We start from the raw sequence: 22,614 nt of genomic DNA on the forward strand, positions 1-22,614 counted from the left end.
AATCTCTTCAGCTAGATGAAAGCTTTCAACAATTATCAGAGAAAGGCGAAGATGACAATCACAGAGACCAGACGAAGTGTGAGTTCAGATTTAAAGGTGATTCACTGCTGACATCTGGGTTCTAAACCAGATACACTAAAAAAGCATCCTTAAATATACCCAGAAAAAGTCCCAAATGTTGTGTTTAATCTCATTAAATTTTCAGAATCCAGAGCAGTGCCTAGTTTGTTCTAAAAAGGTTTCAGACCTCTTCAAACTGTAATCAGAAAACAGAATGCAGGTATTTTAATTGTCCCAGATTGTTGTTCCTGTATACATACAGCTACAAGTGTAAAGAGACTGGATTCAGTCTGGCTGTACCTTGCCTCCTTCCCAGTTTAGAGTTGTTATGGAAAGTAGCTTGTCTGGTGACTACTCTGCTTCTTTGCAAAAACATCAGTGCTAATCTCTGTTGCTGAGACATGATTAGGAATTTCTGCAGTGCCTGTAGGAAGCTGTAAAAGGGTTATCCTTCTAGTTTACTTCATCAACCCAACAACATCACTGGCATTGTCCAGGGCACAAAAATCAAGACAGACTCCACAATGGAGGGCTTACAAGCTAAAGCTATGAAATAGGCTCTTATTTTCAACAAAAGGAAAAGAGTTTATGTCAAAACTTTCTGTGCAATTTTGACAACTTCATGTTAAAGCAAACACCACAAATAAGGATTCATGGTGCAGTGGGAAGGGGTTCTGAGCACCCATGGTTCATAATGACATTGTTAGGAGCTGCAAGGCTAGAGCACCAATTCAGTTGGCCATTAAATAAGAGTAAATCAGTAGAGGTTATGAAGGCTTTGCTGTTATTTTTCTGACAGGTAGTGCCATTGAAATGATGGAATTAGGGTACTGCAAAGAACACACAGCTCGGCCAAATAACTGCAGCTGTTCTGCACTGGGGTTTTTTATGTATTTATTTTTTTGCATATGACAAATTATTTGGCAACCAGGCATAGGAAACCCATGCCATTTAAATTCATGTTGTTATGGATGAAGGGCCTTGTGGATACAAAAATACTGTTAGCAAGAAATTTTCCTGCTTCTTTCTAAGCCCGTGAGATACTTTTCTCTCTCACAAAGACAGTAGCAGAGTTCTATAAACTATGAACACCTGCGACCTTGCAGAGCTTTGCTTATGGTATAGTAGAAAAATATTTTGACAATGGATGTTTTAGGATTCTAGCCAATCACCCCAGGGGGTGGCTGATCCTTTTTCCAATTACATTATGAAGAAAAAAGTCTATAAAAGAGTTTGTAAAATAATTAAATAAATCAATCTCACTGCACAATTCCTGCCTGCTGGATCTCTTTCCTCCCTACGGCTGCGGGATACAGTAATAGGGCCTAATATTTGTCACAACCCCACAGTTCCATAGCTAGTCAGGAGTCTGTGTTATGAATGCTATGGCAATTCTCATCATGAACATGCACAACACTGGCAGTTCATGGCAGTTTTCCTTATAAAAGCTTTCCCCTAAATAGAAAAAGTTATACTTTCTCTTTGTTTTGATGAACACATCGAACAAAATCAGATAAATCCCATCTCCACTGCAAGTCAGAAGAAATCCACTAGATCTGAGGTCTTACTGAGGTAATGTTCAGTGTACTATAGTCTGTGAAGGAATCAGACCGTAACACAATGTTCTTTAGAGGAATCAGCCCACAGAAGTTGGTCTTTATTAAGAATGGTTTTTGCCATGTTCTGTGTATAGAATTGATACTGGCTTCTATAAGACACAGTATGAACACATGTTCATACTGTGAACATTCAGAAGTTTTGTGTATTCTGTCAGAATTATAAGAACAGCATTATAGCCTCATTTCTAAATGACAGCTATATATAGTGTATACACACACACACACACACACACACACACACAAACCCTACTATAGTATATGTATGCAGTAATATACCAGTCACTGAATATATTTTCCACTGAAATTATTTAAAGGGAGGTTTGCAGCTCAACTGGATATGGCCTCTCAATTTCTTGAATTAAATTACAAGAAAAGCAAAGGAAACAAAATTTAGATATATACTGCATCACTATATTAAGTTCTCTCTGTCTTGCAGGAAAAATATTGCTCTGTGTGTGATAGTACAAAATACTTGATGGATACATAATACTGAAGGAAGCTGTTATTTTTCCATTACATGTACCTAGTAGTCAGTACAGTCATCTTTAAAATCTGTCTCCCACAGGAATAGGTGGAATATACAATGTTACAAACATGGAACAACCTTGCACTGCATTACTAATTTCTGAGGTTTAGATAAATTGAGTAAAAATTTGCACATGTTTAAGTAGATACTGATACATGTCTTTAAAGTTAAAATCAGAAGGATGCCTAGTATCTTTAGAGCTGAGGCAAGAGCAAGGGTGTGTAACAACATACTGAGAAAGCACACGAATACCATAATGAAAATATAAATTCTATTTAAGTGCTGCAGTGACGTGTACGTGAGTTGCTGAGACATCTGCATTTCTCATCCACTTCTAGTTACTTTTACTTCTATCCTTCCTATCCAATTCTCTTCAGCCTACTTTGATTATTTTGAATTTGTGAGCTTCTAAAAGTAGCAATCCTGAACCAAAATTTGTCATGTAATCAAAGACACAGCACTCAGCGGAAAGGGATTCTCAAACTGCTACTGATGCCTGCATGTGTTGTCTACAGCCTGAAACCACCCCCACTAAAAAATTAATGTCTTAAAAGCAGCTCTACATAGAGGAGGAATTGCTAGGCAATCATAAAGTAGGAATGAAAAAATAAGGATGACTATAAGAAAGCTTAAAAAGTATTAGCAGGATAAAATTCTGTATCTGTCCCCAAAACAAAAAAAACACTTGTTGGAGTGAAAGCTCCTCTGGACCCAGGCCCAGAGGGAAGCCAAAGCACAGGGGTTGAATTAAAACCTTTGGACAAGCTGAGATACATGAAGTCACACCAAAGTGAAATAGAATTACAGATTTTTAACTTTTAGTAGAAATATATGCTAAGTGCCTTAAACATTGAAGAGCTGCAGCAAAGAAATCTTAAACACAATTTTTACTGCAGCAGAGATACCTTTTCACAGAATTCTTTAGACAAAATATAGATAGAATTATACTGCTCACATTTTTAGATAGCATTCACAATAAGATAGTGTAAACAATAAGAACTGATGGAAACTATATATGCAAATCTGTGTAATACCTATGTAACACCTGTGTAAGACTTAGAATTGTTAGAATTAGACCAGGATAGGTTAAGAAAAGGGAAACTAGAATCGTTTGTTAATCTTATTGGTCAATTAACAAATATAATCCACACTTCTGTAAGTTTAGGGAGGAAGAAGAAACTGTTTTCTACTTGCTGTTTGCCTGCTGCTGCTGCTGCTGCTGTTACTGCTTGGCCTTATCATGTAACCCCTTCGAACTCTACCTTCGGAAAGCTGTGAGACTATGAAATAAAGAACTTGGCAGAACAGCAGCCTCCTCTGCTCTTTCACCCTCGTCCGAATAGGAAGAGTATCCCATCAAAAGCTCAACAAACACCCACATTGTGTTGTATTCCTGAGAGCCTTGAGCGGCACTACTCTGTGTGCATGACAGCCCTACTGAAGTTTAACCAACTGTGGTTCACAGCAACAGGGGCTGTCCTTCATCTACATAACATCATTTTACTTTGTGAAAGTAATTGCACATTGTTTTCCCGCAAAGAATTTCTAAATTGGTTCCTGCTACCCCACCTTCTGTAACCTGTTTTGTTACCATAGGCAAGACAATCTCATGAGATTATTTTCATTCCGGATGGATGCCATTCATTCATATTCCTCCCTTTTCTCCCTCCCTTTTCTCTCTCTCTTTCCTCCCTCCCTCCCTCCCTTTCCTCCCTCCGTCCCTCCCTCCCTTTCCTCCCTCCCTCCCTTTCCTCCCTTCCTCCCTCCCTCCCTTCCTTCCTTCCAAATTCCTTCCGAATTCCTTCCTTCCTTCCGAATTCCTTCCTTCCGAATTCCTTCCTTCCTTCCGAATTCCTTCCTTCCGAATTCCTTCCTTCCTTCCGAATTCCTTCCTTCCTTCCTTCCTTCCTCCCTCCCTCCCTTCCTCATTTGGTCCCAGAAGCAAGAATATGAAGACATTTTTGGGGAAGACATGGAGAAAAAATGGCTCCTTTTCAGATTGTCTTTCCTGCACAATGAGGGAATGGAAAATGCATAGAACTTAACTGCTAAACAAACAATGACTGTGACAGAACAGCTCACAATTTGCCAATTTTGGAAAGAGCAAGCCTGTCAATTAAGAGGTGTTTTTGCTACCAACTGCTTCCCACTGTGGTTTGAGCCTCCTCTTGAGCTAGGACTGCAGCACAGTCAGTCTGATCATGTTCTAGAATGGTGTGTGTCTACTCTTCATAAATAATTTCATCCTGTATATGTATCACTGTTATTCACCTGCAGATCTTTTTAATGTCTACTATTGACAGTGAAAATGGGAAAGCAGAAAACGGCTGCTGGCACATGGAGATTGAAGAAAGATAAAATAAAAAAGAGAAAAATTTAGATTTATTTTACAAACCCATAGTTTGATCTGTTTTGCTGAGACTGACATGGGAACAAAGCATCAGTATAAAAAATTACAAGTATTTCTTCTAGGTTTCACTTCAAGAAAAGGTGCCTTAATCAATGGAAGTTTGTGTTATGTTTCATCTTCCCCAGGCAATCATATTTATAAGGCTTTCCTGTTTTATCTTCCCCAACAGTGTTAATATTACAGCACAGTTACATACAAACTGTTCACTTAATTCCACCTAGCCAATCTTTCCTCTGAGCTCACCATAGACATCAGACATCCTGCACATATATGAAGAAAAAAAGAATGTATTAATCGCACCAATTTCAGTCATCTTAGAATTTAACAGTCCTTCCAGATTGTTCCGGTTTGGCCAAATTTAGAAATATATCCTCTGAGAGAAGGCACAACCACCCCTCCCCCAGCAGGTTCGGGGAAAAAAAAAAATTTGCCTCAAAGGAAAGTGAAGAAGATAAAACTATTTATTTAACAAACACACGGGAAGGAAAATAATGTTAGATGGTAAAATCTTTCGCTGTAGAGGAAAAAACCTGGGAAAGTGTCAGAGTCCTCCCTTTGGTCTCCTCGGAGCTGGGGCTTGGCCCAGGGCCAGGCCCTCTGTGCCCGGTGGAAAGTCCTCCCGATGTGCTCTGATGTTACAGCAATCAAGCAGTCCAGTAGAAAAGGGAGAAAATCCGGAATTCCAGAGAAGGAAAAGCAAAGTCCAACTCTCAATCTCTCTCCGGAGAACAAGAAACTGAAAACAACTGGCCAAAAACTCACTGGGAAGCAGCAAGCCGGGTGCTTCCTCGCTCCCCTGCTCCAGCTGGGGAAAAAAACCTGCTATCTTTTTGTGACCTTGAACAAGCAAAAACTGCTTTGAGAAAGTTTTGCTCAGTTTTTTTCCTTCCCCCCTCTCAGGCTCAGTTTAGAGGCATAGAAAGGCACAAAAATTAATTTCTGGGCATAGGCAGCGATATGGGATACACATCATAACGTCACCCCAAGACACAGATAAAATTATTTAGAGGCTTTCTCAACAGTCAAAGGAGAGAAAAGCATCTCCTTATGGTCTGTTGCTGGTTTTAAATAACCCACTTTGATATAATTTCTACAATTTGTTTTCTGAAGCCAAAGGTTGCTTCTTGACAGAAACTGTCACTCTTTCCAGTACAAGATTTGACTCTTTTGAGGAGCTTAATTAAGGATAAGGAACACGAGATTTTTTTGTATATATATGTTTTCTTTTATCATATCCTTATGACAGCAGTACTGAGAGCCTATGTTTGTATTAAAGAACTTACCAAAGATTCTCTTTTAATTTCTTTTGCTCTTCAATCAGGTATTGCTGTTGTCCTGTTTGTTTTCTGCTATGAACTACATGGTCCAAATTGAAATACTGTGCTACCTGTGGCAGGTTATTCTGGAAAAAAGTATTTTGTGTAAGTTTCTTTTAACTTTTTTTGTTGCTACATTCTCTTCAGTGTCAGGAACAGTACATAGCACTTTAAAAATAGTCTGGAGATTCATTTTAAGTACAACAGAAAATGAGGCTACCAGAGATTTTATTTCATTACTCTTATCTAGGATCCTACCAATCTGGATGAGTCATTATTTCCTTTAACTCCTCTCCTACTCTCTTATAATGCAAGTACAAGCATCAGGACACTATATGAGAAACCACATTCTATGGGCTGCTCATTTAAATGATTATTTTTTTAATTAGTATTTTTAAGATATCACATAACTTATATTTTAAGTGTAAGGATATATGAAGGGCCAAAAATTCACTTCTTCTCCCCCCTCAGTTCTTGAATGCAGAAAGCAAAGAAAGTTCTTAATGAAGCTCTTATTTCTGGTTCTGCTCCTCTAAAACTTTAAAAACGTAACTTAAAAAGACATATTTAGGCAACCAAATACTTAAATATGTGTTCCATTAATGAAAGTCTAACCTTAAAGTTAACCATGTATTTGTACAATTTTGTGAATTAGGTTGGACATGAGAATTTCATGGAATAGGTTTTTTATTTAACTTAACAGAACTTTATTCTCTTGCATCTATTACCTCTTTGTTAGTAGTTCTTACATTAAAGGCCATGAGTGAATTGTGAATTATTCCACTGTGTTTGGTCTGCATCTTTACGGTTAATCTTCTATTACATATAACTAAAAAAGCCATTTATTTCTGCCAAATCTCACAGTTTTCTCCTCTATATAAACTAGAACAATAAAACATGTATTTCCTTCCCCATAAAACTTCTCTTGTTTGCTGTATCTTTAGATTATCAAAGCAATAACATTTCTTAAGATGCAGAGATTTTGGCACATAGATCAGTGCTTTGAGACAAAATTTCAACATGTCATTCACACTGTTCCGTGTGTTTGCAAATTCCCTACAATTCTAAAATTTAAATGTGATCCAAACTTCATCACATTCAGTGATATGAGTGGTGTAGAGGTTTTTGATACATATTATTAGAATGGTCTTTGACATGGGGCTTAAAAGATAATATTAACCGAAGTTTTTCCTTCCCGTTCTTCTCCCTCCATCTTCCAATCTTTTTTTTTTCCTACAATGGTTTTAATAGATATAGAGATATATATCTAATAGATTAGATATAATCAAAAGAGGCAGGTAAATACATAGTTTCCCCTAGGTCCTGCAAATTGCACAACAGTAGCGTGGGGAAAGGAGGGGGAAGAGAGAGAGTGAGAGTGAGAGAGAGAGAGAGAGGGCACCAGGGAAAGTACTCTTCATGCTTTTAGAGAGAAGCAGAAAAAAAGTTGTCATGATGTTAATATATTTTTTTATTTAGAAAAGGAAGACTACTACATGTTTGTTTTCCACAGAGTAACCCCCAATTAAGAGTAACTAAAATATACTAGCAACAACCAGGGCAAACATAATAATCAAACTAAGACCAGGATTTAGTCCTCTCCCTGTCTTGCATAACTATATCCACGAAGTAACCCTTTTACTGACCTTTTGTTTCCTCATGCATGAACAAGGCAGCAAATCCCTCAGAAAAGAGAATACGTAGTATTTAAAAACAGCATACTTGCAATTAGCCTAATATGTCAGTCAAGATCTTTACTGGGTTTAGGGATGCCTGGCAATACAGGACTTTGGCATGCAACTGCTCTTGTGGCCACTACTCATTCTGCCAATTTGGAGAAGAAACCTGGATTTTCATCATAAAAAACTAATGTAGTAAGACAGACCTGACTTACAGAGGTGCTTTGAGGCTTTATTAACTGTCTGTGAATCTCCATCGATCCCAGCATAAAAAATGTATTCTCTGCAAGTCAGTGCTTTTCTGCTTGCATCTGTTTTGCTTTCTGGTTTCCTGGTGAGGTCTTTTGGTCACAGTAACTCATTCTGCTGGGTTTTTCTTACACACAAACTATGTCTCTTCTTGCTTAATACATCCAGGAGTACGATTAAAAAAATCAGATTACTTCTAGTATATCACCAACCTGGGAATAACTTACTGGACAAAAATAATACAGATTCAAAATAATACAGATTGAATGCTACCGCTTTATCACTCTTAAAATTAGAAGAAAAATAGAAAAGAAAGAAGAGTCTTTTCTGTAGAGCTCCTAAGTGATTCCTGCTAAGAGCTGTTTCATGTCATCAAGCACTGGATTAATACAGAAAAAGGTAATCTTAAAAAATTAGAATTCATACCTACACATAAAGTAGTTGAGCTAAGAATTCATCAAAAACATGCAATATTGTGAGAAATAACTCAAAATAACTTTACTTGATTTGCAATACATTTTTCAATTATGACTGCTCATTCTGTCAAAACAAGCATATAATTCAATATGTGCCAGGAATATTTCAGGTAATTTTGATCAAGATCTTCCCAATTTTCAGATATATACCAGGTATCTTAGAAAAGAACTCTCCATTAACAAATTCAGACAGAACTCTAAATCCTTGAGGAAAACCAGTATGTTTTCAAACTTATTTACATTTTGGGCTAACAGTAGAAGCATTTCCTGAAAAACTTATGTAACTACCCCATTCTTCTGCACCTTGCTCCTACTGATGTAAGAAGTGAATAAACTATCTAATTATTTTCCATTGCTGGACACATAAGAGGAATTTAAGTTAGAATTTCCAGTCTTCAAAACAGCTAAGATAAATCCCCCAAAAAGGCTTTAAGAATGAATCAGCTAGTGAGCTGGAAGACTTGAGGAGAGCCAGAAAGCCCAATAAAAAACTGAAACTGGTGTCAAATAAATTTTTTGTTGATGCTATTAGCTCCAAGAGAGACCATAGTACAACTTATCTGCAATTTGATTTGGGTTTTCTGACTATCAGCGATCAAGATCAGGGGTTTCTTTCTTGTGCATTCTCCACTTTCATATATGCCAAATAAAAATGCTACCTTTTACCTTTTCATGATAACCTTTCTGTATATACATGTGCTATATCTTGCCATCGAATTTTGGCATCATTTACTCATTTTGCTAAACATAGCTAAGCAAAAGCTGTAGCAATCAAATCCCTACGGTCAAGAAATGCAGAAAAGAATCAAACATTACTGTTAATATAGGCAATACAACAATTACATAACCTTCTCAATCAGTTATTTAGATGTTTGTTTATACAGTTTTTCTGCAAATATTTTGATTATCAGGGTTTGAACTATATAGACACAAGTATTCATGCTTAAAGACACATCAGTTGATAACCAAGACTGGACAAGCATGAAAACAATGGTCTCTATCACATAACTAGAGAAACACCTTCAAGACTTTGTGTTATCACAAGATTTTTACTTCCTTCCTTTTTGACCTTTGAAGATCAATAAATGTGTCGAACAAAAGATCTAGTAAGAAATTCTGAAGTGTTGTTGTTAACTTCTAGATATGAAAAAGACTAATCTTTTACGCCAGTTCTCCATTTTTGTATTTTGGTTTGTGATCCAGGACATCATAGAAATGTAAGAGTCTGTGTTCATTTCAGGGAGAAGACATTTTTAACGTTTACAAGTTGATACCTCATCAACTAAATACCCAATTCCAGTAGAAGAAACAATAAATGTAAATATTTTTATTAATCTCAGTTGAAAGCTATCATTATCCTATTTTTTATTGCATATGCATAAATGGAAGGAGTGGTTAAGTAAATAATTTCTAAAAGATCTATTTTTTCTAAAAGAAAAAATCATTTTCTAAAAGAAACTCAACTTTCTTTTTAAGAAGTCATGCTGCTAACTTAACTCTTGTAATTTTCTCATTTTCTATTGCAGTGATTTTAAATATCTCTTAATCTGGACTGCCTAGTGTATCTGTCTTACTGAGTTATGATTCTTTGATCCAGCTACTAAACATTTTATAAAATAAATATGCAGAAAATACTTGAAATTCCTTCAAGATCTCTTAAACAATGGCTGTTTTAAAAAATTACTATGTATATTTTAATATTTTTGGACATAACATGATTCTATTATGTGATTCCATAGGAATCATCGGAATTAATTACTCTGTCTTGCTCAAGACTGACTTGAGAACAGCCTCCTATTTTTGGTCAGCTCCTATAAGACTTTCTAGAAGTGCTGTGATACCATTTTATCCCAGATTTTCCACATCATGCAAGCAAAGATTTTGTAAAGGGAAGAACATTAAAATGTTAGGTTTTGTGGCTTTTCCAGCTATTCTGTTCCAGTTCTCGCAATTCATCTTTCTCCATTCAGCCAGTAAAGACAAACCATTATTTTTTGCACACCAGGCTGTATTTTGTATTCAGATGAATAATTACTGATACAGATTTCTCTTTAGATTTTTTTTTTCATCATATATATTTGCCATTGTTCTTAATTTTGGTTGAGTATCCAGATAAATGATGGAATGGTCAGAAGAGTTTTATTATACATATCACAGAAATACAGAACTTGGCATCAGGTTCAATTAAATAAATCCCAATGAAAAGATTCACATTTGCAATATTAATTCTAGGTCTAGTACTTTTTTTGGGTATTATCTTCATGTATATATGATTATTTTCAATAAACCAACAAAAATTACTCAAGAAAAAAGTCGGGAATTGAAATTGAAGAAATCAAACACCTCTGAAGTAAGACTTGGCAAATAAACAAATATTCCAGACTAGGTTTACTTCATTCATCCCATGTTCAGGTAAAGCACTCAGTGATTTAACCAGCAGTTTTACAGTAAGAACTTTTGTATTTTCATGTTTGAAGCTATCCTCTGACTTCTTAAAGTTTCTGCAAACATTGCTCCTTGATCTTCTACAATATTAAACATATCAGAGTATAGAATGATTATAGTTAAGGTATATAGAAAGAATCTGGCCTAGTACAAGAAGATTAAAAATAAAAGAAATAATTATTAATAAAATTATATGCCATAGTGCTAATTGTAAAAGCTGAAGTGCAGTTATGTCTAAAATTTAATGGCAGAGGCTTTAATTTTTTTTAATATAAGTTTAGTACCTACTTTACTTCATTGGGATTTGGACTGATCTTTATGTGTAAATATATGGATACATTCATAAACAATCACACACAGAATTACAGAATCACAGATCAACTAGTTTGGAAAAGACCTCTGAGATATTGAGCCCAACCTAAGACCTAACACCACCTTGTCAACTAGACTGTGGCACTGAATGCCACAATCCAGTCTTTTCCTAAAACCTCCAGGGCTGGTGACTCCAACACCTCCTCGGGCAGCGTATTCCAATGCCCAACCACCCCTTCTGTGAAGAACTTGTTCCTTATGTCCAGCCTAAACTTCCCCTGGCGCTGCTAAAGACTGTGTCCTCTTGTCCCCTTGCTGGTTGTCTGGGAGAAGAAACTGACCCTTACCTGGCTACAACCTCCTTTCAAGCAGTTATAGAGTGGTAAGGTCTCCCCTGAGCCTCCTTTTCTCCAGAATAAACATCCCACCTTCCTCAGCCTCTCCTTATAGGACTTGTGTTCCACATCCTTCAAGAGCTCCATTGCACTTCTCTGGACTCAATCCAGCACCTCAATATCCTGCCCAAACTGGGAGCCCCAGAACTGGACACAGAATTTAAGGTGCAGCCTCAGCAGTGCCCAGCACAGGGGGAGAATCACTTCCCTGGTCCTGCTGGCCACGCTACCGCTGATAGGCCAGGATGCCACTGGCCTTCTTGGTCATGTGGGCACACTGTCCAGCCTGATGCCCCTGGCTCATGATAAGCCTGCTACCAACCAGTACCCCCAGGTCCCTTTCTGCCTGGCCTCTGTCCAGCCACTCTGCCCCCAGCCTGTAGCACTGCAAGGGTTGTTGTGGCCAAAGTGCAGGACCCAGCACTTAGTCTGTATATTTACACTCTAATATAGTTGTTTATAGCAATAATATATTAACAGATTTCATCATGAAACAACTGTGGAGGAAACTGATAAATACATTACCATTATAGAACTAAAAACCTAAACTACAAAAATACATTTTTCTAGATGTGGCCTAGATTTAGAAGTTTCGAATGTTTAATACCAGTATTGTCTACAAATAGGTAAAATGTGATTACTGTAATTTTAAAACATTTACATCTCTCTATATATGTAAGAGTATAACATCCTAGACGTCAGTACACACTGTTAACATTTGTGAACAACTGCTGTAGGGACTGAAACTAGTATGCTACCATGATACTCATATGGATTGGTCTATTTACATCACTTAAAAAGTAAAAAATTAATAAAATCTTTTTACAGACATAAGCCTACCAGAATTAAAAGAGCCATATATTTGATAGATGAGAAACTGACATTTCTGTCATTGTTTCTAGTCTGAATAATATGTTCATTTGGTAGAGTTGGGAATAAGGGATAAAGAAAATTAAGGGTGTAAAACCAAGAGGACACAAACTACCATCTGATTTTGAAAGATCATTCTCTACAAGGGACAATTTTGCTCTGCAAAACATGTACTTGTAGAAACCGTTCATAAGAAAACAGCTGGGAATCTAAGAATTGACATACACAATTTGCACTTTTAACTACCCAATCACACTAAAAGAAGCAATGAAAATAAAATAAAAATATTTTTATTAATATCAGTTGAAAGCTATCACTATTGTTCCTATTGTTTATTGTATATTCATAGATGTAAATACAGTGGTATTCTTTGTTAAGGAGAATGGAAAAGGCAATGCCCTATCAATTTTGAATTAAACAGAAATCCAGAAGTAAAATATTTTTCATTCAAGAAGTGTAAATTCAGGTTAATGCTGAGATTCTGATATCTATTATATACAGAAATACCTGAAACATCAAGAAAAATGGATTATTAGTGTTATTTTTTTCTTGCCTGGTGCTATTTCAGGGTTTGTTTGTTTGTTTGTTCTAAACTGTTATTTTTTTCACTTATATCTACGTATCTATCTGTCCCTATTGGTGGAAAGAGATTGGTTAAAACTAAGGGGGTGGAAACTCATTTTGGAGTGTCTGCTGCCTTAATTTGTTTTAAACCAAGCCAGAAAGTTTATCAGATCTTAATCCCACATTGTTTTACAAGTCTGCAGGTATGCAGCCCAGGGGCAGAACAAATAATCTGGGAATTAGTTACATAGGCCTTTCATTTGTGTCTCCTTAGCAATCATAACTTCAACAATATCATCATGCATATCGAAGCTGCAAGTCAGAGGACTGGAAGATAAACCAGATAATAATTATCTACAAAATGAATGCTCATTTTTATAAAATTATTTTTCTTTGAGAGAATTTTTGTTCTGTATTTCTGTGCTGGTCTGTAGAGAGGGAAGACCAGTATCACAGATGAAATTTTGCAACCATGCAGCAACCATCGAAAAAGGACACTATTTCAACTCCGGCTGTTATAAAACTTTTCCACCCTTTAAATCTCTGTACTAGGCAAAAGTATTGTTTCTAAATTAATGTATGTTCTGAACAAATAAAATGGAAGAATGTGTGCTTCACATATAACTTCTGTCAGCTCAGTGCAAATTGAAATGGGTACCTAGACTAAGGTATTGATTTTAAAATTCTGATTCTGGATGTTTCTAAATGAATAGGGAAAAGTTACTGCATTTTCCCCTATTTGCTACTAGGTCCCACTGCTATTACATGAGTAAATTACCAGCAGTGCAATGGGGAAATCTTGATGCAGGCACCACCTGCACTCTCCTTTGGGTCTTCCAGTTTTTCAGTTGACAACTTTTCTATCCTATAATTACCATTTGGGAAGAATCAAGTATGAAAAACACCAGAGAACACAAAATTACTCCTGCTTGGAGAAAAGCTAACAATACAACACAGGTATTCTTTATTGCCACAGTATCCATAAAATTAATTCTCTTTCTAAAGAAACTCTTGATTGTCAACATCAGTCTTTACTACTGACATGTATACATGAATTTATTTTTCTTTATGTTGATACAAACTCCTTCCTTGAATTTGTGGTGGAGGTAAAGACCACTTCACCTTACTTTGTGTCAGCTGTATATATACTGTATAAGTATCATTTTATTATCACAACTGATAGTAGACTTTGCAAAAGACTTCATTTTCTTGCAATTATGGAACCTGCTTCTGCCAGCTTCACTTTTTTTACTTTAGAATGACAGTGGACTGGTTGAAGGTTTAAACACAGCCTCTTGAGATATTTCCATTTTGTCTTCCAATTTTGCTGTATCACTTTCTTTGGGCATCAGTTCTGTGTTGGACCTGCCAGCTCAACCTACCAGATTCTTAACCAGAAAGGACAAGAAAGGCCTTTAGGCTGTATCTGCTGAACAGCCCAGAAATGTAAAATATGGTAAAGACTAGAACTTCATGAGTGTTCCCCCATGCTTTTTCTCTGTTCAAACATCTACTAAAACTACAGGTTCCTAGTTTGCAGCTGTTGCATGTTTTTGTGCTGAGAACGGGATGCAGGTGGTCTAATGCGGGCACAACTGCAATGGGAGCATCTTTCAGACTCCTTTAATAGACAACAGAAAGTAAAATGTTGTCTGGAATGAGATCTACCTGATTACTTTTAGATACCTGCATTACCATGACATGAACTATGTTCAAAATATCTGACTGACCATAAAAGGAACACACATAATTTGATGTAAACACATATGCTGCAAACACACGATGAGTTTCACCACATGATTCACTATGCAGGATCTGATCTGTTCCTGTCCTCAACACCTTTTGTAAGTGAAGTCTAGCACACAACTCCAGATTTTAGGATTTATTTTCTAATTTTCTCCTGGAAACAAGGGATGATCAATATTTTTACTACAACTGAAATTCTTCACTGAAAATATTGTTGATAATCACTTTTTTTCTGCATGTCTTTTTTCTTCCATCTATAAAGACAATTTCTATGCTCTAATTTTAAAAAGCTTTTTCTAATGTGGTTTACGGATTAATAACTATACAAAATGCAAGACACCTATTTAGCTTATTATATATATTTATATTATTTCAGCTGTCCAAACGTCTTGTTCTAATTTTGAAAGTGTAATTTTGTATGCAATTTTCCCATCCTTTTAATTGGGACCTTAACCACTACCTGTAATTAGGTGGTTTATTTTAGACTTATAATTCTTAGCTGTCTCATCAAATCTGATGAAACAACTCCAATGTCTGAGTCACCATTTAGTTTTCCTGTGCAATTCACAGACCTTATTCTCAGATCAAAGACCAAACTGTTAAGTTTGATCCTAAACAAAGATTCAGGACTGACCTTCACACTAGTAAATTTCGTCTCTTGATGTGATGCTTCTTAATCCCAAAATATATATCTTAGGTTACAATGTAAGGCAAGCAAAAGTATGTATTCTTTTGTCTATCACCATCTTCATAAGCTGTCAAAGCAGGTGGGGCAGTGTGCCCTATCTCCTTCATGACTCATCCCTGATAATTCCCTCCAGAGGACATCTTTTGCTAATGGGCCATCAAGGCCTCACTGCATGACTCATAAATTACATCATCCCATCGAGAGATGCTCCACTCAGGGGGAGGAACTGAGCATTCCCACCTGGATATACTCTGAGGTTTGGAACACCAAAGCCAGCCTTTCCTACTGGATTCCCAGAGGACAAGAGCTTCTTAACCACCACTGGACCATCAGAGGAAGACCAGACCCTTCTACAGGTCACTACTTCAACAGAATCATATCTATCACTTCAGAAGGACTGCAGCCACCATTTAATCTGACTGCTACTGCCACTCTGACCAACAAGGTGTCAGGTTGTATCCTGACTGTCAGTTTAAGCCACTGTTTTTTGCCTTTATTTTTAATTTTCCAATTAAATTGTAGTTCTGACTTGGGAGTCTCCCACTGGTTTGTTTTCAAACTAATACAATATAGAGCACAATTTTCATCTTATACAAAGGAAGTCCCACACTGTACATACAACATACATACACAGAGATCTTTCTAGAAAGTACAGGTAACCCCTTGTCTGTATTTCCGAGTCTAGCCATTGTTTTTATTTTAGATTACAAGGCTTTGTTCAGAAAGCCAAACTGAGGGGGACTTTGTTGCATGCTGAAGTTCTTACAGTTTAACCCAACCTTTAATTCTTAACACACATTCTCTTTCTTCTCTAATACATGTGCAGCTCTGAACTCAGGTTACCTACTCTACTTCACAATGTTTTGAGGAACTGTCTTTTTCCCACAGCTATATGTGTCTTAATTGAAACTGGTAAGTCGAGCTTTCTTTATTTATACTCAGCTCTTCTTAAGGCGACACATAGATAGGATTAAATCATGCTGTCAAAGAAAGATGTTGGTGTTTGATGGCTTTTAATATTCCTGTCCATACGAAGACAATAAATAAACGGCATCAATATTACCTATTCTTACTTCTTTAGCGGCTGTTTCAATAAAATCATATTTGTATTGTCAAGCATCCACAAGAACTGCTGGTACCAAATATATTTGGTGATAATAAACTATTTTCAAGGATGCTTTTGAAAAGAATGTTAACAGTAAAAGCAACAGAAACTCTGAATGTATTTTATAAAACTTTTCAATGTATGAAACTAACAAAGATTGAAGAAAAGTATAAGAAAGAAGCACATCAGACCACAGGTATTTCCTAGGCCAAGATCAGCAATCCAGTAATCCAGTTAAGCAATAATCACCTTCCCAAGCCAAATATCCCATTCTCAAAATGCTTGCAAAATTCCCAAAACATCACTTTTTTCAAGGATGAAAAGGCAACTTCTAATAAAGCTGTTCTCAACACTAAAAATAGTGGAGGAAGAATGACACCTTAAACACAATGCCTAAAGCAGGCTGGCAAGAATGTTAGTAAATTAGCTTCCAGACCCACTTCCTCTTCCCAATATTCTACTCAACACAATCTCTAGTTACAGAGAGTACTTCTAATCTCATTTACTCCAGGCTGACAGTACTGTAAATACAATCCAAGTGCCTTTGCCTTTTATAATGTTCCTGTAGCATTTCAAAAGCATTGGTGAAGAGGGATAAGAATAAGGGCCCTCTCTTTACTCTTGAATTCAATGTGAAGACTGCTGAGAATAAATGTGCTGTGTCTTCTACACAGGGTAATTTACAAAGGTGTGACAGGTGACATTAAAAGATCTATCAATAGAATTATTTTAGCAATGCTGACTAAATTTCCTCTCAATTGCATAAAACATTTATGAATTAAAAGCAGCAGCAAGGCTGTGAGAACTACATCTATTATGTTGTTATAGATTTTCCCTCAGTACGACAGTACTGTCTGTGCTGTCTTATTGTCTCTAAAGAGAATTTTTTTCTTTAAACTGAAGTTTACTTCTGTTCCACTGAAAACTAAACTTGGGAGGTAAAATAAGCTGGAACGGGACAGTTTGCCAAGTTTTTCCATTGGAAAAAAGTGCTCTTTTCATCTTGATACATCAGACCATAGATACTTTCTCCAAGGACATTTATTCCCTCAGCCTCAAGAAGGACCCACAGATAGACCGGCACTTTCCTACTTTATTTCCAGGACTGTTAGCAAACTACTGATACACTCCATGTTTCGCCATTTCTCTACTCATGGCAAATCTAATTCCTGATAGAAGCCCATGCCTTATTTTTATTGGTCATCCATGGGCTAGAGAGTAAGCATAGATGCCTAAGTTTCTCAACCTAAACTGAAACTCCCTGTTATGTCAGCAGAAAAAGCAAGGCAGAGTAACACCTTGTATTGTAAGCATGTTTAGTAGTTATCATTTATTAACTATCACATTGTCTCTTTCACTCTTGGTCAGTCAGGAAACCTCTCCCTTACATGTTATCACAATTTCTCTTTCTTCTCCTGTTGCATTATTCTCCTATCTGCACTGTTCCTTTCCCTGATTTTAATTTATTACTTTTTGTTCCTCTGCAGCTCTTTCATCACATTCATTTTCAAGAGGTCCCAAGACTAATAATTTGCTCTGTTCTGTCCACTGAAATGTAATGCCAGTGATATAAGTCATGCTAGCCTTTTACATGCCATCACAGAAATCTTGATGCAAGATGCAACTTAATGAGACTTGATATTCTTTCCCAGTAAGGGTCTTCCAGGCTATTCTTCAGGCTGAGCCACAAAGAAAATGTATTTACTAGTTAATCCTTACTTCCGCTTGGAAAATTCAGAACCTGTCAGCTAGAAACTTTCTGTTTGCTAACATACACTTTGATTCTGAAAAACACTGACAACTAAATAAGCACATTAAACCAGCTCAGTTGGGCCTTGCAACTGGAAAGATGACATCACTGAACTGTGCTATTTTGAAGGCACTTACATCCCCAGTTTAAAAGCTAATGCTTCCTATATTGCATTTTTAAATTTGTTGCTTGCTTTCCCTTGAATGAGACTGCTTCACATGTACACAGAATTTTTTCTACCTTCAGGAGTACACAAAACATCTATCTCAAAATCCTGAGGGCTTTTCAGAGCTTCAACTTAGAGTCAAGTTCAAGCCTAAAAACCATACTGCACTGGTGGCATCAGAGCAAAATTACCTACTTCATTTCAGGAAAATCCATATGAAGTATATTTACACACACTTCAGGGTAATGTATGCAGTGGAAAAGAGATTTGATGGGACATTTCCTTACCTTTTGTGCTATTTCTCAAAGGCTGGGATGGTATTCCAGGGAGATGCTATTTATAGAAAGGATGAACCTGGGGACTACTGAGCTACTGAACTATAACAGGGAGGTTATTTGGGACAGCCAGCATGGCTGCACCAAGGGCAAGTTCTGCTTGACCAATGCAGTGGCCTTTCTGTGATGAAGCGATTCCATCAGTGGACAGGGGAAGGGCTACAGATGTCATTTATCTGTCCTTCTGTAAAGGCTTTGACACATTCCTCTACAACATCTGTCTCTCTAAGTTGGAGAGAATATTTTATGGGTGGACTATCAGGTGAGTAAGGAATTGCCTGGATGGCTGCATTCAGAGAGTAGTGTTCAACAGCTCAGTGTCTGGATGGAGAGCCATGATGAATGGTGTCCCTCAGGGGACTGTATTGGTATCAGTATTGTTTGATATCTTCATCAGTGACACAGACAGGGGAACTGAGTGCAGCCTCAAATTTGGAGATGACATGAAGAGCCAACGGATGTGTTTGACACACCCAAGGGATGGGATTGGGATGCCATCCAGGGGGAGCTGCACAAACTGAAGGAGTGAGCCCATAGGTTCACTCCCCATGTTGAACATCTCATAAGGTTCAACAAGGCCAAGTGCAAGGTCCTGCCCCTGGGTCACAGCAACTCTCAGTATCAATAAAGGGTGGGGCATGAAGGTATTAAGAGCAGTCCTGCCAAGAAGGACTTGGGGATACTGGTGAATGGAAAACTGGAGATCAGCCAGCAATGTCTTCTCGCAGCCCAGAAAGCCAAACATACCCTGTTTCAAAAGAAATGTGGCCAGTAGGCCAAGGGCAGTGATTCTGCCCGTTTACTCCACTCTGGTGAGACCCCACCTGGAATACTGCATCCACCTCTGGGGTCCTGAGCACAAGACCAATATGGTCCTTTTGGTATGGACCCAGAGGAGGGCCACGACAATGATGAGAGGACTGAATCACATCTCCTGTGAGGAAAGGCTGAGAGAGGTGAGGCTGTTCAGCCCGGCAAAGAAGGCTCCAGGGAGCCTCCCAATACTTAACAAGGGTGTAAAGAAAGATGGGGACAAACTTTTCAGTAGGGTCTACAGTGATAGGACAAAGGGTAATAGTTTTAAACTGCAAGAGGGTAGATTCAGACCAGATATAGGAAAGAAATTTTTTTATGATAATAGTGGTGACACACTGAAACAGGCTACCTGGAGAGCTGGTGGATGCCTCATGCCTGCAATCATTCAAGGTCAGGTTGGACAGGGCTCTGAGCAGCCTAACATGGATGAAGTTGTCCCTGCATATTTCAGGGATTTGGATTAGATGACCTTTTAAGAACCTTCCCAACCCAAACCATTCTATTACTCTGTAACTTAAGAGTAAAAAAAAAGCACCAGAATATTTAACTAAACTCAGTTTGGGTCTTTTGGTATATCTTCCCCTAAAGCCCACAGAGAATATTCCCCTTAATATTCACCACAAGAAGCAGGGTTGCTTGAATTCTTTTCACTTCAAAAATATGGATTCAGTTATAAGGGGAACGGTAGGCACAAAGAGTTTTTATTTTCTTTGTGAGGTGTTTTTCTAGAGCCATTTTCCTGAGCAGGTTGGACAAGGTTCAAAATTAATGCCAGCTGATAGTCCACAAGCACTGTCACTTTCTCTTATCTACAGAGACCTGACACCATTAAGTAAACACAGGACTTTGATCAAAAGGAATAGAATAATATTTATCACTACTGTATTGTTGCTGTTTAAAATACTTTGTCCTTCACAGCCATTCAGTGAGCAAAAAATCACTGAAAACTGCACAACTAGTCTCAACTTCTTCAGTTACTACTCCATTTTCACCCTCCCCCTTCACACTTTCGAGTGTGACCCTATCATGGAACAAAAGTTTGTCTGTATTGATTTATCCTCTTTCCCCAATCCCTGCTTTTTGTCATTGCCTTTAACCTATGAACATCAAACTGGTGTTTAAACATTGTCCAAGGAATCTGAAACTCAGTAAATACCCTTCTAATATGCCATTTGATTTTTTTAAGAATACAGACTATCACTCCTTGTGCAGGTATACATACATGTATTTTCCAGCATCAAATAAAAGCACATGACAAAACTAAAATCGGTGAATAAACAAAATTGAGACCCATGACACAGCATTCACTGCAAAACTTGAGGAACTCGGATCAAAGTGAAGGTGCTGTTAATGATGACTGTCATTTAACTTACTGGTCATCAAAAGCTCAAACTCTACATTACCCTCTGAACTGTTTCTGTGGAGTGCAAAGCCCTGGTCCACTTCCACAAAAATGGAAGAGTTTCAGTGCTCTTTGGGACTTGGCCTACAGTTCAAAGTAAAGTTTTATGGGTAGGTATATCCATAGATTTATAAAGCAGCAACATTAATAAGTGACTCATACACAGGCATTAACATATTTCTTTCATGAACATGCAAGCAAAATGCAAAACTAGTCCAGTAACACATGATGTCGAACTTCTACAATGCCCTAGTCAATCTCTCCTTGGAAAATGGCTTAATACAGGAAATACTTGCTCATTTCTGTTTAGCAGTCACAGCAAAAGAACAGTAAAACTAAGATTATTTCTGTTCTGCAGTGCTTTGCTGTTGCTTTTCTAAATGTTTTAAATAAACAGCTATCATTTAAAACTGAAAAGGTTTTGTAAATAATGATTACAATTACTGGCACACATTATTTGTTGAACTTCAGGGTCCATACTCAAGACTCAATTGGTAGTTAACCAAATGTTGAATCATAAAGCAAAGCATGGTTCTCATCACAAACAGTTTACAACCTGAAGAGTAAAATATACACAGAAGCCCAGAGTGATATGTAGTGTACAGTCATGGTAATCTCAAAATGACTGCCTATCTGCAGATACCAACATGTGTTACGTAATGGAGGGCAGAAAAGAGAATTGAAGAGACTTTCAGAAGATTGACTTCACCACACATTACAAAATACTCTCAATATAGAGTTTTTACATCCTATTTCTCTTCTATTGAAAACTGCTTATATGTGTTTATACCAAACAATCTTGTTACTTTAAGCCATATCATCTACGAGCTGTCAAAACTAGTCACACATTTTTCTAGTCTACATGTCTTACTCCTTAAATCCCAACAACCCGGCAACGCTAGGATATAGTGAGCAACATTTGTATGACCAGGTCTTCATTTAAGAAGTGCTTCTGAGTCAACATCACCTTTCCTTTGTGCTGCAGTCACTGCTTTTTAAGTAATGGTAGCAAGGCCCACATGAATACCAGAGGACTGTGCAACCACACCTGAAACCTAAATCTCACCTTGTTGGGCAGGGACCAGCCTGGGCTGTTGTATTCCACAGTAGCGCAAGCCCCTCTGCCCGCCTCTGGAGCCCCCAACACAAGAATGACCTTGAGCTGCTGGAACAAGTCCAGAGGAGGGCCCCTAGGTTAATCCCAGGGCTGGAGCACCTCTCCCGGACTGAGACGAGAGCTGGGGCTGTTCAACCTGGAGAAGAGAAAGCTCCAGGGAGACCGTACCGCACCCTTCAGATGGGCCTTACAAGAAAATTGCAGGCACTTCTCACAAGGGCATGTAGTGACAAGGCAAGAGAAAATGGCCTTACGCTGAAAGAAGGCAGGTTTAGCCCAGACCTAAACAAGAAACTCTTTACTGCGAGGCACTGGCACAGGTTGCCTGAAGAAGGCGTGGGTGCCCCACACGTGGAAGCACTCAAGGCCAGGCTGGACGCGGCTCCGACCGGCCCGCTGTGCCGGGAGCAGTCTCTCGGCCGCGTTCGCGGCCCCGGGGCCGCTCCAGGCGAGGCCCTCCCGCAGTTCCGGGCCCCGGGCACGCGCGGGAGCGCAGCGTCCGCCCCGCCCCCTGCCGGCCGCCCGCGCTCAGAGCAGGGGCGCGCGCTGGGGCCGCCCCGCCCGGGCC

The 22,614-nt window shown here is 38.1% G+C and overlaps 1 long non-coding RNA gene across 1 annotated transcript in view; it reads right to left on the bottom strand.

The window, feature by feature from the left end:
• LOC121658411 overlaps nt 1-22,531 on the bottom strand; it is a 51,926-nt gene extending 29,395 nt beyond the window's left edge. Inside the window, exon 1 of the long non-coding RNA XR_006013957.1 lies at nt 21,996-22,531. This is a non-coding gene — a long non-coding RNA (uncharacterized LOC121658411). The remainder of the gene's footprint in view (nt 1-21,995) is intronic.
• Between the last annotated feature and the right edge of the window lie 83 nt (nt 22,532-22,614).

This window comes from Corvus kubaryi, unplaced genomic scaffold (genome assembly GCF_017639235.1).
Source record: "Corvus kubaryi isolate FWS band 111438036 unplaced genomic scaffold, C.kubaryi_AGA036_p1.0 split3-37296, whole genome shotgun sequence".
Taxonomy (NCBI): domain Eukaryota; kingdom Metazoa; phylum Chordata; class Aves; order Passeriformes; family Corvidae; genus Corvus; species Corvus kubaryi.